The sequence below is a fragment of the Salvelinus alpinus genome, chromosome 37 (genome assembly GCF_045679555.1).
Source record: "Salvelinus alpinus chromosome 37, SLU_Salpinus.1, whole genome shotgun sequence".
Classification (NCBI taxonomy): Eukaryota; Metazoa; Chordata; class Actinopteri; order Salmoniformes; family Salmonidae; genus Salvelinus; species Salvelinus alpinus.
The window spans coordinates 1820405-1833710 of NC_092122.1; the positions used below are offsets into that span (position 1 = coordinate 1820405).

The 13306-nt window shown below is 41.4% G+C and overlaps 1 protein-coding gene across 2 annotated transcripts in view; it reads right to left on the reverse strand.

Annotated features, from left to right (window-relative positions):
• The window catches only part of LOC139565787 (chemokine-like protein TAFA-5), a 179484-nt gene that overhangs the window by 27027 nt on the left and 139151 nt on the right, over positions 1-13306 (reverse strand). The window lies entirely within an intron of this gene.

Genomic DNA, 13306 nt, shown 5'->3' on the forward strand with positions numbered 1-13306 from the left:
CCAATCAGAGGCAGCTGTTTATCGTTGTCTCTGATTGGGGATCATATTTAGGCAGCCATTTCCCCACTGTGTTTTGTGGGATCTTGTTTTGAGTTAGTGCATGTTGCACCGCTTATGTTATGGTTCGTTGTGTGTTTTGTTTTTGTAAGTTTCACAAAAATAAAATGTGGAACTCAGAGCACGCTGCGCCTTGGTCCGTCTCTCCACACAGCCGTGACAGGTTTACCTACAGATGTAAATCTTATTTTGATCACCAAGTTGCAGGATAACTTTCCTGCAGTGTATTTGAGGTTAAAAAATGCTTCTGAAGTTTGTCATTTCCACATTAAAATTTCAGACTTGAAAAATGTATCAACTCCTGCAAAAATCTCCAGAAATTAGAATCAACATAATAATTAACATTTCCTGTTGCTGCAGGATTATTTTACTGCTTTAGCAAACTGGCTCAAATTAAGATCCTACATTTGTACATCCAAAATATTATCATTGATTAGCCACAAAAATTGATGATTTTTCTACATCAGCCTTGTCTGGGGTTGTCTGAGTTTGTGATGAGTTTGTGATGATGCACTTCTGAAACATGTACATGGGCCGAAAAGTGTACTTATCCTTATCCAGCTTGACTGTGGACGAATCAACAGATATAGTACGGACTAATAATAAAACTTATTCTGAAACCAACCAAACTGGCTGTTAAATCCCAGAGCTTTGTATTTGAGGTAGGCTCTTTGGCGTAGGGACTCATCATAAGCAAAAGTCTAATTTTAAAAAGTAGGACACAGTATTCCCACACCTGCACGCCTTCAGACAAATGGCACCCTCAACTAGCCTTCAGAGAGAGAGAGAGAGAGTTAGAGAGGGAAATAGAGAGATAGACATCTATAGAGAGAGAGATTTATTTCCCATCTGCAAATGAGATTGTGAAACAATGGGAGACGAACGAAACACAGAGGGTGAATTGTTGCAACAAAATACAGTGGGGAGAACAAGTATTTGACACACTGCCGATTTTGCAGGTTTTCCTACTTACAAAGCATGTAGAGGTCTGTAATTTTTATCATAGGTACACTTCAACTGTGAGAGACGGAATCTAAAACAAAAATCCAGAAAATCACATTGTATGATTTTTAAGTAATTAATTTGCATTTTATTGCATGACATAGTATTTGATACATCAGAAAAGCAGAACTTAATATTTGGTACAGAAACCTTTGTTTGCAATTACTATATAACTACGATATAACTACGACAACATAACCAACAAAAACGGGTCACAACTCCTGCAGCTCTGTCGCACGCTGGGTATGTACATAGTCAATGGTAGGCTTCGAGGGGACTCCTATGGTAGGTACACCTATAGCTCATCTCTTGTCAGTAGCACTGTTGACTACTTTATCACTGACCTCAACCCCGACTCTCTCAGAGCATTCACAGTCAGACCACTGACGCCCCCATCAGATCACAGCAAAATCACAGTCTACTTGAACAGAGCAATACTGAATCATGAGGCATCAAAGCCAAAGGAACTGAATCATTTTAAGAAATGCTATAGATGGAAGGAAACCTATCAAAAAACATTTAGGCAACAACAAATTCAATCCCTTTTAGACAACTTCCTGGACAAAACGTTCCACTGTATTAGTGAGGTGTACTGTAAACTTTGCAGTAAAAACCTAAACAGTATATTTGGCCTCTCAGCTTCCCAATAAAATCTAAAAAATTCTAACAGAAAACCAAAGAAAATGAACAAGAATGACAAATGGTTTGAGGAATAATGCAAAAACCTAAGAAAGATGTTGAGAAACCTATCTAACCAAAAACATAGAGACCCATCAAATCTAAGCCTACGCCTTCACTATGGTGAATCACTAAAACAGTACAGAAATACACTATGGAAAAAGAAAGAACAGCGCATCAGAAATCAGCTCAATGTAATTGAAGAATCCATAGACTAACCACTTGTGGAGAAATTGGAGAACACTAAACAAACAACACAAACAGGTATCTATCCAAAACGGAGATGTATGGGAAACCACTTCTCCAATCTTTATGGCCCTAAAACAAAGAACAAACAGCAAAAATGTATACAAGATCAAATATAAATCTTAGAATCAACTATTAAAGACTACCAGAACCCACTGGATTCTCCAATTACATTGAATGAACTACAGGACAAAATACAAAACCCTCCAACCCAAAAAGGCCTGTGGTGTTGATGGTATCCTCAATGATGGTATTCTCAAAATCCTCTACCACAAATTCCAATTGGCTATACTTAAACTCTTTAACATCATCCTTAGTTCTAGCATCTTCCCCAATATTTGGAACCAAGGACTGATCACCCTAATCCACAAAAGTGGAGACAAGTTTGACCCCAATAACTACCGTGGGATATGCGTTAACAGCAACCTTGGGAAAATCCTGTGCATTATCATTAACAGCAGACTCGTACATTTCCTCAGTGAAAACAATGTACTGAGCAAATGGCAAGGTGGCTTTTTACCAAATTATCGTATGACAGACCACGTATTCCCCCTGCACACCCTAATTGATGATCGTGGACTTCACGAAAGAGCAGAGGGAGCACCCCCCTATCCACATAGTGGAGAAGGTGGAAAGTTTTAAGTTCCTCAGCATACACATCACGGACAAACTGAAAATGGTCCACCCACACAGATAGCGTGTTGAAGAAGGAGCAACAGCACCTCTTCAATCTCAGGAGGCTGAAGAAACTTGGCTTTTCTCCCTTAAAACCCTCACAAACATTTACAGATGCACAATCGAGTTCATCCTGTCGGGCTGTATCACCGCCTGATAAGGCAACTGCTCCGTCCTCAAACGCAAGGCTCTCCAGAGGGTAGTGCGGTCTGCAAAACGCATCACTTGGGGAAAACTACCTGCCCTCCAGGACGCCTACAGCACCCGATGTCACAGGAAGGCCACTGCCTGTTCACCCCACTATCATCCAGTAGGCGAGGTCAGTACAGGTGCATCAAAGCTGGGACCGAGAGACTGAAGAACAGCTTCTATCTCAAGGCCATCAGACTGTTAAACAGCCATCACTATCACCGAGAGGCTGCTGCCTACATACAGACTTAAATCACTGGCCATTTAATAAATGGATTTAATAAAGGTATCACTAGTCACTTTAAATAATGCCACTTTAATAATGTTTACATACTCTACATTACTCATCTAATATGTATATACTGTATTTTATGCCATCTATTGCATATTGCCTATGCACGGCCATCGCGCATCCATATATATATTCCACCCCCTTACATTGTGTGTATAAGGTAGTCGTTGCGAATTTGTTAAATTACTTGTTAGATATTACTGCGGAACTAGAAGCACAAGCATTTCACTACACTCGCATTAACATCTGCTAACCATGTGTATGTGACCAATAACATTTTATTTTATTTGTTTAGGCAAACAAACAAACCAAAACAAAGGCAAAGTCTTCTCATGCTTTGATTTCAAAAAAGCTTTTGACTCATATTGGCATGAGGATCTGCTATACAAATTGATGGAAAGTGGTGTTTGGGGAAAAACATACGACATTATGAAATCCATGTACACAAACAACAAGTTTGTGGTTAAAATTGGCAAAAAAACATACACATTTCTTTGGGGTGAGACAGGGAGGCAGCTTAAGCCCCACCCTCTTCAACATATATATCAACGAATTGGCGAGGGCACTAGAACAGTCTGCAGCACCCGGCCTCACCCTAGTAGAATCTGAAGTCAAATGTCTACTGTTTGCGGATTATCTGGTGCTTCTGTCCCCAACCAAGGAGGGCCTACAGAAGCACCTAGATCTTTTGCACAGATTCTGTCAGACCTTTGCCCTGACAAAAATAATGGCGTTCTAAAAAACGTCAAGTTGCCAGGACCACATATACAAATTCCATCTAGACACCGTTTTGCCCTAGACTACACAAAAAAACTATACATACCTCGGCCTAAACATCAGCGCCACAGATAAATTCCACAAAGCTGTGAACGAGCTGAAAGACAAGGAAATAAGGGCCTTCTAACATAAAATTTGACATACCAATTAGGATCTGGCAAAAAATACTTGAATCAGTTATAGAACCCATTGCCCTTTATGGTTGTTAGGTCTGGGGTCTGCTCACAAACCAAGACTTCACAAAATGGGTCAAACACCAAATTGAGACTCTGCATGCAGAATTCTGCAAAAATATCCTCTGTATACAATGTAAAACACCAAATAATGCATGCAGAGCAGAATTAGGCCAATACCAAAATCCAGAAAAGAGCTGTTAAAATATACAACCTAAAAGGAAGCTATTTTCAAACCTTCCATAACTAAGCCATCACCTACAGAGAGATGAGCCTGGAGAAGAGTCCCCTAAGCAAGCTGGTCCTGGAGCTCTGTTCATAAACACAAACAGACCCCGCAGAGCCCCAGAACAGCAACCACAATTAGACCCAACCAAATCATGAGAAAACAAAAAGATAATTACTTGACACATTGGAAATAATTAATAAAACAACAGAGCAAACTAGAATGCTATTTGGCCATAAACAGAGAGTACACAGTGGCAGACCCAAACTGACCCACATTTAAGGAAAACTTTGACTATGTACAGACTCAGTGAGCATAGCCTTGCTATTGAGAAAGACTGCATTAGGCACACCTTGCTCTCAAGAGAAGACAGGCTATGTGCACACTGCCCACAAAATTAGGTGGAAAGTGAGCTGCACTTACTAAACTCCTGCCAAGTGTATGACCATATTAGAGACACATATTTCCCTCAGAGTACACAGATCCACAAAGAATTTGAAAACAAAATACAATTTTGAAATACCACAGTCTGCCATCACGGCAGCAATATTTGTAACCTGTATGCCACAAAAAAACGGCAACCAGTGAAGAACAAACACCATTGTAAATGTATTTTCCCTTTTGTACATTAACTATTTGCACATCATATGACATTTGAAATGTATTTATTCTGTGTAATGTTTACTGTCATTTTTTGGGGGGTTTATTTCACTTTTGTTTATTACTTCACTTGCTTTGGCAATGTTAACATATGTTTCCCATGCCAATAAAGCCCTTACATTGAAATGTAATAGAAATTGAGAGAGAGAGAGAGAGAATTGATGCAATTTCAATGTTATTTTGTGTATCACCAAATTAGCCTGAGATGATTTTACTGCAACACTGCTCACTGCATCCAAAGTGCTTGCGTCAAGCACTTTGGATCTTTCAAGCACTTTGGCGTTTCAAAAAGCTGTCTGTCAAATATAAGCTCCCTGCCCGCTCAGTCTGTAATTTCAAACATCCTGGTAGTTAGTCATGAGAGAAAAAGTAATTTTCAGAATGACTGTTTAGGACCTTTAACACTGTCAGTGTTGCTTTAACACTGGAGAATTTGCTGTGTGACTGTAACTTACAGAGATCAGCTTGAATTTCTATTAGAATCTAGCATAGATCATAGAAGCAGTTCCCTCCTATTCATGAGAATAGATAAAACAAATGTACTCTAAAAAACATGTTCTGTGAAGCTTTACAGTGATGAATGTCATTCTAAGATTAAACAACATTGCAAAACACTCGTGATTCTCATTGCCACATTCTGCAATCAATTGAATTAATGTTTTACTTCTGAATTGTTCCATTGCAATAAGAACCACACTGTAGCTATTTGTATCAACACAAACAACACTTGAACCCAACTCAGCAGCCAAAATCAGGAGTGTCGTAACATAACACGCCTTCAGACAAAAGGCCTAATCAGTCCTAATTGTGGATCTAATAGAGAAATGTTGAGCACGAGTAATCAATGCTCAATGGGATCCGCTTCAGGCTGTATTCAAACGAGCGTCTCTTTCAGGCCTGTATATTACGTCGTGTCTCTTTCTCTCCCTGTGCTGTGGTTGTTCACACAATGACCACACAAGAGCACTCAATTATGCCCCTTGACAGGCTTCTCTTGCTTTACATTCACATTCATGCACGCTCGCTCACACATTCTCACTCAAACTCTACATTAAAAAAAATAATGTACCTATATTTAAATAGACATGTCAGTTAAGTACACATTTCTATTTACAATGATGGCCAAAACCGGCCAAACCCGAACGACGCTGGGCCAATTGTTTGCCGCCCAATCACGGCCTGTTGTGATCGCTGCCTGCACCTGCCCGCCTGTCCAACATCACTACTCTGGACGGCTCTGACCTAGAATATGTGGACAACTACAAATACCTAGGTGTCTGGTTAGACTGTAAACTCTCCTTCCAGACTCACATCAAACATCTCCAATCCAAAGTTAAATCTAGAATTGGCTTCCTATTCCGCAACAAAGCATCCTTCACTCATGCTGCCAAACATACCCTTGTAAAACTGACCATCCTACCAATCCTCGACTTCGGTGATGTCATTTACAAAATAGCCTCCAAAACCCTACTCAATAAATTGGATGCAGTCTATCACAGTGCCATCCGTTTTGTCACCAAAGCCCCATATACTACCCACCACTGCGACCTGTACACTCTCGTTGGCTGGCCCTCGCTTCATACTCGTCGCCAAACCCACTGGTTCCAGGTCATCTACAAGACCCTGCTAGGTAAAGTCCCCCCTTATCTCGGCTCGCTGGTCACCATAGCAACACCTACCTGTAGCACGCGCTCCAGCAGGTTTATCTCTCTGGTCACCCCCAAAACCAATTCTTCCTTTGGCCGCCTCTCCTTCCAGTTCTCTGCTGCCAATGACTGGAACGAACTACAAAAATCTCTGAAACTGGAAACACTTATCTCCCTCACTAGCTTTAAGCACCAGCTGTCAGAGCAGCTCATAGATTACTGCACCTGTACATAGCCCATCTATAATTTAGCCCAAACAACTACCTCTTTACCTACTGTATTTATTTATTTATTTTGCTCCTTTGCACCCCATTATTTCTGTCTCTACTTTGCGCTTTCTTCCACTGCAAACCAACCATTCCAGTGTTTTAAGTTTTATTTTACTTGCTGTGTTGTATTTACTTCGCCACCATGGCCTTTTTATATTTTTATTTATTTATACATATATTTGTTTGCCTTCACCTCCCTTATCTCACCTCACTTGCTCACATTGTATATAGACGTATTTTTTTTTTTCACTGTATCATTGACTATATGTTTGTTTTACTCCATGTGTAACTATGTGTTGTTGTATGTGTCGAACTGCTTTGCTTTATCTTGGCCAGGTCGCAATTGTAAATGAGAACGTGTTCTCAATTTGCCTACCTGGTTAAATAATAGGTTAAATAAAATAAAATAAATAAATAAATACAGGCTGGATTCGAACCAGAGTGTCTGTAGTGACGCCTCCAGCACTGAGTTGCAGTGCCTTAGACCGCTGCGCAACTCAGGAGCACAACATTTTGGGCCCCCGCCAGCCGCTAGCAGTCATAGACAGATAAATCAATCCCACGCAAAACGCGGAGGCGCTGTTGATGATGGACACGTTTCAGGAGAAAAAGTCATCGAGCTCAGCCCTCGGAGGAAAGAAAAAAAAAAGAGAAAGAGAGAAAAATTGAAAAATGTCCATTCACTGTGAAATGGGAAACCTGTTGGGAGTTTTTCTCAAGGACTCGCCAAGACAGACGACCCTCAATTGATAAAGACATGGTGTGTCTGGTGCGTGTCCTAAATGGCAACCTATTCACTACTTTTGATAAGAGCCCTACGGAAAAGGGTTCCATTTGTGACACCGCCATTGGTACTGTTGACTAACCCCATTCCGTACAAATTTGCACAGCCGTGGCATTCAAACGAGGCTGTACGTTCAATTGTGACGTCTCATGACGTAACGTACAGCACGTACAATGCAACTCATTCTGTGTCGTGCAGCCTCTCTTCTCTGGCAGACTAAAACAAGAAAGGGATATGGTAAGGTGGGATACCTAGTCAATTGTACAACTGAATGCATACATTGTTTGCGTCATCACTGCAAGCCATCATGACTCTCAAAAGCCGGGACAGCCGCTGTTTACTTCTGAAGAAAACTTTAGTGCCGCCCTAAACACCTGATTCAAATTCGACACAAACCTTCAAATAGGTATGTAATGACACATTATATAAACTCTTTATAGTGTTTTATTTAAATTTTACAGGTGATAAGTTGGACAGATCGGGTGGAAAAAGACATTTCCCACACAACATATCTCCCCTTTTCACTATCATGCAGTAGGTTTCGCTTCCCCACCCACCATTTCCCCACCCACACGCACCCACGAACAAGGCACAACACACACACCACACCCCACAAGCAGCTCATTGAGCCATCTGACAACATTTGAATCAGATTCAGCCTGCATCTGTAACACCCTCCACATGTCATGATGCCATTCATTCTGCTGGCATTCCTGTGTTGTGTCTTTGGCTATGGCCGGATTAAGTGATATGACATGCTATTCTATAAAATAATTTCTCTGTAATTAATATTACCTGATTAAGCTAATCATGTAAATGTAATTAACTAGAAAGTCGGGGCACCACGAAATGTTTATAGAGCTGTTATCTTCCGAATAAACTCTTAAAGACCTGGTAGTCTTTTACATCAGTAGCAGTCAATTATTAATCGTCACCTTATTCAGTCTATTCTGAAAGTTGTAAATTCTTGGTTAACAAGTTGAATCAGCAATACAAAATTTGGTTTAATTATTTATTTACTAAATACCTAAACAATCACACGGAATTACACACACCCAGGATGGGTCATACAAGAAAAACGTCCCTGGTGGACGGAACCGTTATGACGGCTGGTTACACAAAGAGAGGGGGTTGGGCTTGAATGAAAGAGCGGGAAGACTGAGGAACAAAAAGGCTTTCATTCAAGCCCAACCCCTTTACAAAATAAATGGTCTATTGATTCTGTATCCTCACAACAAAATCTGCAGAGCTTCGATGATTTTATGCACCAAATATGGTGACAAGAATTCTATACAATAATTTTTGCTGAAAAGCACTAAGTCTTGAATCTTGCGTTGTTTTATATATCAACTCATATACCCTGTACCATGGAATCGGTACATCAAAAATCTCTTCCCACCTATTTTGCAATCTGTATGGCACAGTTGTCAAGGGCAAGCGTGTTATGAAATAAAAACACTCCCCCAACACTCCCCTCTTCCCAGCCCAGTCCAGTAGATGTCATTTGGTTGAGGGAAGGTATCTGTGGATGAGTTCATGTGGCGGTAATAAAAGGTGGAATAACATCATTACACCCACGGTGGGACACTGTGAAATGGTATATCACACTTATGTCAACCAGCCTGAGAGAGGGCTGAGATGATAAATCCTGGCTAACATAGAGAGAAGACGTGATGAGAGAGGGAGGGCCTGGAAATGCTGATCTACCAAAGCCTGCGATAGGATGGGGATGGATACAGCAGGAGTCTCTGTACTGATGCTAGATCTGCTCACATAATTATAGCTAGGAACCATCTATTATAGCTGATAGGGCCAGCATCAGCGGTTAAAGCCTACATCTGGACTGTTGCTGATGGTGTACTACCAAAAATAATGTTTCAAGATGTCATGGCTCTCTCCGTCTTTCTGTTATCTGTGTCTTTCTACATCACACACACACTGACTTAAATACACACAAACATCTCTTAGTTGTCCCTTTTTCTGAATCCATGCCCACGCCTTCAACCACTCCTCACCATCAATAGCGTGCCATTTGGGACAAACCCACTATCTCACTCATTATCTACCACGCTCCTATGCTATGAGCATGACACACTCATCCAATATGTGTACGTGTATTCCGTTTGTATGTGTGTGTATGCCTACAGTATGTGTGTGTTATGTGCATGCATGTGTGTGCGTACATCTTCGCGCGCGTGTGTTCAATGGTCTACGTGTGCGGGCTTTCTTTCCTCTGTGTGCTCAGACTGACTGTGCATCAGGAATAAACATAAATCCTAGCTTTGAAATTAGCCACAAGCGAGTCTCTCCCTCTCTCTCTCTCTCTCTCTCTCCCCTTGCTGTCTCTCTGATTTGCATATGATTATTCCACCCATTTGCTGGCTTAATGAATGTCTCGTGTTAAAACCTGCAAAGACTTTTAAAGCCTGAGGTTGTACTGCATTGAATTTGTGTCCTAAATAGCTCCGTCACTCACGAAGCTTCGAGAGGCTGTGATAACGAGATAGCATGCCGACACACATAGCAATAATCCTTGTTTTCCTATGCCCACGCGTCCCTGGAGAGGTGTTTGTGACAACTTATGATCTTAATACATATGTTATTATCAATGATATCAAGCATATGAAATACTGTATGGCGATACTGTGTGTGCAATAAAGGAAGACTGAGAAATGCAGGCTATATTATAAGATTGTTACTGGTCATATTTTTACTAGGGCATTTAGTATTGACCTTGAGTTATGACATACTGTATGTATAGGTTGGTTATTGCATACAGTATGATGTAAATGTACTATAGATGTTAGTGGTTCAATATCCAAAGGTTTCGTTTCAAGCCTTTGGAACATTTCTACAATGTAGCATAGCACAGAGTTTTTGTAGGTGCCATTTTGGTCCATAATTGGCAGTTCTTTGACATGCCAGAGCTCATGGTGTCTGCCAGTGCCCACGGCGTGTGCCCGTGTGTGTGTGTGTGTGTGTGTGTGTGTGTGTGTGCCCGTGTGTGTGTGTGTGTGTGTGTGTGTGTGTGTGTGTGTGTGTGTGTGTGTGTGTGTGTGTGTGTGTGTGTGTGTGTGTGTGTGTCTGTGTCTGTGTGTGTGTGTGTGTGTGTGTGTGTGTGTGTGTGTGGTGTCTGTGAGCAGGGATGTGAGGTCTTCAGTGATATCGTACACTTGCAGATGTGCTCTGACATCCATCCCCCCACCCTCCAAACACACACGCACACACACAGCCTGAAGATGCAGTAAGCCAGAGGAGGGAATGTCAACCTGAACAGGAGTCTTCGCCGATGGAGATCATTTAATAATAACTCCGGTCTGCTGGGATCTCCGTCACTACATATGCACCTGACAGACAGCAAGCCCCGTCGGCTGCTCCTTCCCAAACATTGAAAGATTTTGCCATTCAGTTTTTTTTATTTTATATATCAAGCCATTATGTGTAATGCGTTATACATACTTTTATGCTCAGAAAGAAATATAATAATATATACAGTACCGGTCAAATGTTTTAGAACACATACTCATTCAAGGATTTTTCTTTATTTTACTATTTTCTACATTGTAGAATAATAGTGAAGAAGACATCAAAACTATGAAATAACACATATTGAATCATGTAGTAACCAAAACAAGTGTTAAACAAATCAAAATATATTGTATATTTGAGATTCCTCAAAGTATCCACCCTTTGCCTTGATGACAACTTTGCAAACTCTTGGCATTCTCTCAACTAGCTTCACCTAGAATGATTTTTTAACAGTCTTGAAAGAGTTCCCACATATGCTGAGTACTTGTTGGCTGCTTTTCCTTCACTCTGCGGTCCAACTCATCCCAAAGCATCGCAATTGGGTTGAGGTAGGGTGATTGTGGAGGCCAGGTCATCTGATGTCACTCCATCACTCCATCACTCTCCTTGGTCAATTAGCCCTAACTGTCACGCCCTGATCTGTTTCACCTGTCTTTGTGCTTGTCTCCACCCCCCTCCAGGTGTCGCCCATCTTCCCCATTATCCACAGGTATTTATACCTGTGTTTTCTTGCTGTCTGTTGCCAGTCCGTCTTGTTTGTTCAAATCAACCAGCATTTTGTGTCTCAGCTCCTGCTTTGTCCAGTTTCTCTTTTTCTCTGTATTTTTTACCCTTGCCTGTCTTGACCCTGTACCCACCCGCCTGACCCCTCTGCCTGAGCCTGCCTGCCGTACTGTACCTTTGCACCACCTCTGGATTATCAACCCCTGCTTGCCTTGACCTGTCGGTTGCCTGCCCCTGTTGTTACAATAAACATTGTTACTTCACACAGTCTGCACTTGGGTCTAACCTTGGTACATGATACCTAACACAGCCTGGAGGTGTGTTCTGGGTCATTGTCCTGTTGAAAAACAAATTATAGTCACACTAAGCGCAAACAAATGGGCATATCGCTGTAGAATGCTGCGGAAGCCATGCTGGTTAAGTGCTCCTTGAATTCTAAATAAATCACTGACAGTGTCACCAGCAAAGTACCATCACACCTCCTCCATGCTTCTCGGTGGGAACAACACATGCGGAGATCATTCGTTCACCTACTCTGCGTCTCACAAAGAAAGAACCAAAAATCTCCAATTTGGACTCATAAGACCAAAGGACAGATTTCCCATCGGTCTGATATCCATTGCTCGTGTTTCTTGGTCCAAGCAAGACTCTTCTTCTGATTGGTGTCCTTTAGTAGTGGTTTCTTTGCAGCAATTCGACCATTAAGGCTTGATTCACGCAGTCACCTCTGAACAGTTGATGTCGAGATGTCTGTTACTTGAACTCTGTGAAGCATTTATTTGGACTGTAATCTGAGGTGCAGTTAATTGCCCATTTTTGAGGCTGGTATCTCTAATGAATTTATCCTCTGCAGCAGAGGTAACTCTGGGTCTTCCATTCCTGTGGCGGTCCTCTCGAGAGCCAGTTTCATCATTGCGCTTGACAGTTTTTGCGACTGCACTTGAAGAAACTTTAAAAGTTCTTGAAATGTTCCGGATTGACTGACCATTATGTTCTAAAGTAATGATGGACTGTCGTTTCTTTTTGCCTATTTGAGCTGTTCTTGCCATAATATGGGCTTGGTCTTTTCCCAAATAGGTGTCACGCCCTGACCATAGAGAGCTGTTTATTCTCTATGTTGGGTGTGTCACGGTGTGATTTAGGGTGGGTTATCTAGGGGAATTGCATATCTATGTTGGCCTGATATGGTTCCCAATCAGAGGCAGCTGTTTATCGTTGTCTCTGATTGGGAATCATGTTTAGGTAGCCATTTCCCCATTGTATTTGTGGGATCTTGACTTTGTTTGTGTGTAGCTGCTTTCTGCACTGCATGTAGCTTCACGTTTCGTTTATTCGCTTTATTGTTTTTGTGCTTTAAGGTTTCTCTTCCAAATAAAAGGATGGAAACATACCACGCTGCATCTTGGTCCACTCCTAATAACAATCGTGACAATAGGGCTATATGTATACCAACCCTACCTTGTCACAACACAACTAATTGGCTCAAACGTATTAAGAAGGAAAGAAATTCCACAAATACACTTTTAACAAGGCACACCTGTTAATTGAACTGCATTTCAGGTGACTACCTCATGAAGCTGGTTGAGAGAATGCCAAGCGT